Raw genomic sequence first — 4,650 nt, 5'->3', positions numbered from 1 at the left:
ATGAACCTGACTGTTTTCTGTTGAGAAAAAAACAGTGAAATTTGCTGTTGCTGCTTTGTTACATGAGTTCTCCAAGCAGTGCTGGCTGACTGCCAAAATCACTGATCTTTCCAAGGTCTGAGTGAGCAGCAGAGGCCACTGCAGGAAACCCTGAGATCCTGCCAGCACACCCGTGTAAGACAGGTGGTGAAAAGGGGTGGGCTCCTTTCCACCGGAAAGGACACCGTCGAGCCTTGGAGGAGGTAGAGCGACGTGGGATATGCCCTTACAGCAGTCAGCCTCACAATCTTTCAGCAATACCTTGTGGAAACTCCCTGAGCCAGAAATGGGAAGCCTGGGGCTGGTTTCAATGGGCTGAGTGACACTGGCTCCCTTCTTCCTTCAGAGATCCCCCGCACAGGAGTGTGTGCTCCATCTGCCATCCTGGATCACACCTTCCCTTACTTCAAGTGACTCTCTCATGGGCTCTGGCAATCAAGCAATGAATCCTGCCACACGACAACAAGTGCAGCGTTCAAAACTCACTCGAAATGCATAGCGAGGTGTTTTCTTCAGTTGTATACAACATCTGATGCTTCCATTCTTTTATTTTAAGAAAACAAACCAATTATAAAATAGGAAATTGGATTAGAGTTACTACTTTTCAAAGCTAATACAGTAAAAGAAAAGGAAGTCAGACTACCTAGGAACCTTAAAATTGTTTGCTACATGTAGATGTTCTTGCACATATGCCTCATGAAAGTATTACACTACCCAACAACATGATACTTTTCCCACAGGACCCTTCATCATTGTCCTCATCAGAGACCAACCTAAACACACAAGGGAAGCCTGAAGAATGTATAGATGATGAAAAATCTGGTTACTTCTAAGTTTCAAGCACCTCACTCAGTAACTTATGAGGCTACTGTAATATACTTTGAATATTATTACTGTGGATGGCATTTCCCCATTGACAGAATAATAGTACACAAAACCACAAAAACTGTTTTGCTCCGTACGAATAATTTTTTGTCTATCTTTTCTTGAATCTGTCTTCCAGATAAAGAAGTAATTTTATATTCTACAAATTGTTTTCAGGTTGGCACATGGAAACAGTTCTGGAGCAACAGCAGTGCCAAAAATATAGCAGGAATCACACAAAAATCTGTGGTGCTCTGCATGATGACAGAGCAAACAAAATCACACCTCTCCCTCTGGATCCCTCAGGATCAATGCACCTGGAGGTAGTAAGACACAGACTACTACAAATGCAGTCTCCATCAGAAAAAACTCCATCTGTACTGGCACATGGTTTGGGTGACTGCTATGTGCTTTCCATGCTTAGTACTGCTTCAATATATTAGCAATCAACGAACATGGTGATAGCATTTAATATGGAATATAAAATTCAGTCAACACTTTTTATGCCTTTTATTAGATTTGTGGAACTCCTAGTTCAAAGGGTTTAGGATGAATATCTGGAAAGGAGGTTCATCAGTCGCTTATTTCAGTATGTTAAACTTCTCCAGTCAGTGTTTGGAAAGGGTCACCCAGGGGGAAACCCATGGCTGTCCCTTTCTTCTTGCCCAGACCTTGTGAATTTTCACTCACGAGCCTTCTCAACACATAACACCTACCATTCTCACACATGGATTCAACCTACACATAAGGAGGACCTATTGAAAACAAACAAGAAAACCCCACCCAGCTTTATCCACAAGAAAAACTTCAGAGGAAAAAAAATAAACACACACAAAGAGAAAAAAAAAAAAAAACACACAAAAAGAAAAAAAAAAAAAAACACACAAAAAGAAAAAAAAAAAAAAACACACAAAAAGAAAAAAAAAAAAAAACACACAAAAAGAAAAAAAAAAAAAAAAACCAGAATAAAAAAAGAATAAGGTGTTACTTACTGGTTAACACAGTGATTGATCTTGCTGTCTTGGAAACCACATTTGAGTTCACTACCAACAGAGTTACTATGTAATATAGGCCATGGTATTTGGCATTAAAAACCACAGGGGCAGGTAAAGTGCTATTGAATTCTTCGAACTGGAAAAAGTAGTTCTTGGATTCTCCAGCTATCTTCACAACATATACAGAGGATGAGCTCACCACATCAGATGCTTCCAGGGAGACAACGATACAGTTGTCTTCTCGGACAGTAACCTGGAAAGGTTCTGCATTCTACAAGACAAGAATAAAGACTTTGCTGAAGTAAAATCTATTATTTCATTTTTACCCATTTCTCTTGGTATTTATAAGATACTTAGGTTGTATTTGTGATGAAGTTACATTTCATATTCTGCAAGACAGTAACATCAAATCATAGTAGTTTTTTCAGAATACAATCCACAGCCAAAGTCCACAGGCATCTGATTATCAGGCCTGTTTCTCTCCAGCAGAGGCTGGCTCCTGCAGTGTGCTTTCTGATGCTCTAGCTACTTCATCCCTCACATCCCAACAAACAAAGCCTCCACCATTCTTTTCTGACAGAAGGTGGAGTAGAGCAGAAGAAGGATGAGATTAAAAATGGTAACAGGGGCAAGAGGATTTCCCATAAAGCCACAAAATATAACTCATTTAAATCCCCCAAAAGAGGTGATTAAATCAAGACTCTTATCTTGCAGAAAGAGGACCATATACACTTCAATGAAATACATTCTGAAACCCTGTAACTGAAGAATAATTTTTGGCACTGACTAAGCTTTTCCAAATATGCCCATTCCAGCAAGTACCAGGTGATAAGCAGCTCTCAGCACCATATACGTGACTGTGGTTGGCACTTTTCAATTCTTAAGCTACGCTATTTCATTTTCAATATTTTTTATTAGTAGTACAGAGAAAGGAGCAATTTGACCTTGTTTTCACATATCATGAGCATGTTAGGTCACTGCCAGCTGAAAACACTTTTCTTTTTATTAATTACAAACCAGCTGCCAGCAAGAAGCACTTGTTCTCTACAGGAATTTCAAAACAGATTCATAGTAATTAATGAGAAGGAAAAGTTCAAGCTTTAATCAAGAGTTGCCTTTTTGTTTATTAGGCCATGCTGCTGCATAGAATTATTTTACTCCCAGTGAAAAATGTAATTTCTGATATTTGCAATTCCCAACACCATGGTATCTTTTTCTCCTTCATAATTCACAGGCTGAGCTCTATTTGAAGGGCAAAGCTGGCAACCATGGCTAGTTTGCACCTTATTCTTTCAGTCAAGTTGGTCCTGTACCAAAGAGCTAGACACCTCCTTCTGAGAGTAATTCTCATAGCTTGGCTACCTCCTGTCTTCTTGTAGATTTGTTTAGCAGGGATTCTTCCATGAGAATAATCTTTTTTTGGATTTATGCTGCAGGATCCAGGCTCCCTGTCTGGGATTCACACATACAGGGTTGCCAACTCCTGGCATCCAAAGAATACAAAACCAAAAAACCTCAGGAATAAAGAATTGGTTCTAGGATTGTAAGATTTTAAATAACAGCAGTTTGTCCTCATATATATCCTTTTCATCACTGGGCTTTGAGGTTCCATGGTGTACCTAAGGTCGTATCACCCCACAGGCAAAACCACAGGCTTGAGAAGACAGGACCTAAGCAAACATGCTCATCTGAACCAACATGAGAAGAAGGTAACAAGCATATAGTAAGCCCAGCCCAGATAGGATAACCAGTCTATGTAGCTTCAAGCCTTGGATTAAAAACAGAGGCAATGCAACTTCAGCTCCTGATTTGAGGTTTGCTTTGATTAGTCTTTTTAAAAATTACTGTTAGGTTGCTGAAATTATATCAGCCAATGTTATCAATGGATGAATACTTTGGTACTGGGTAATTTTTCACAGATGGCAGAGAGATTGCTCCTAAAGGTTTACAATGTAGAACTACAAATATGTAAAAGCTTCCATGTGTTTTCCTTAGCCTCAGCAGAACTCAACACGCTTACCCTTGAGTAGATCAAAATACCAGCCTTTAACTGGGGAATATGTTTAGATCTGGTAAAAAACACATAGAATCATAGGGGTTGGAAGGGACCTAGAAAGATCATCTAGTCCGACCCCCCTGCCAGAGCAGGGTCACCTAGAGTACATCACACAGGAAGGCATTCAGGTGGGATAGAAGTTATCTTATCTTTCTTCCTCCCCATTCTCCTCTCACTAAGAAAATGTGAAATGATTCCTACTTCAGCTCTCCTAACATGGGAAGACAGGAGAAAGCAGGCACCCACCAACTAGGTTTCCAGAAGCATGTGTGCTATTTTATCACAGAAAACACAGTTGTCGTCCAAGAACAAGCAAGGAAAGACAGACCTGATTCAGCAAGGTTATTTCTACAAATTAAGCTTGAAGTTCATGTATAATCCCAGAGAAATCAGTGGGTTTTGACCTTACAAACACTTTCATTTGAATGCTTCAGTAGAGGAAAGAGAATGGTGTTACCTCTAAAATGACCTTAGCCTCCCTCACCTTTGCTGCCCAGCTGTGTGGTGTTAACTCAATGTGCCTGCCTTGCTGTGAAGAGAAAGACAACAAAGCCCCACAAATTTACATGCACCAATAGATCAAAGCAAGTTCCTTGTGTTTGGTGGTATTATAAATCATTTGTCATGTTAATTAAGTACAGCTGGAAATTAAGCATATAATTGCAGAGTTACAGACATTCCTAGGATATAATTAGA

At 39.7% G+C, this 4,650-nt stretch overlaps 1 protein-coding gene across 1 annotated transcript in view; it reads right to left on the bottom strand.

Annotated features, from left to right (window-relative positions):
- The window catches only part of PTPRO (protein tyrosine phosphatase, receptor type, O), a 64,122-nt gene extending 61,957 nt beyond the window's left edge, over positions 1-2,165 (bottom strand). Inside the window, exon 1 of the mRNA XM_010002935.1 lies at positions 1,896-2,165. The gene's annotated coding sequence lies outside the window, so the exon portion shown is untranslated. The remainder of the gene's footprint in view (positions 1-1,895) is intronic.
- Positions 2,166-4,650: the final 2,485 nt, after the last annotated feature.

This window comes from Chaetura pelagica, unplaced genomic scaffold, assembly GCF_000747805.2.
Source record: "Chaetura pelagica isolate M959 unplaced genomic scaffold, ChaPel_1.0 scaffold117, whole genome shotgun sequence".
Lineage (NCBI taxonomy): Eukaryota > Metazoa > Chordata > Aves > Apodiformes > Apodidae > Chaetura > Chaetura pelagica.
Note: the sequence above shows the minus strand (reverse complement) of the source record. Positions and strands in the feature narration are given on the sequence as shown.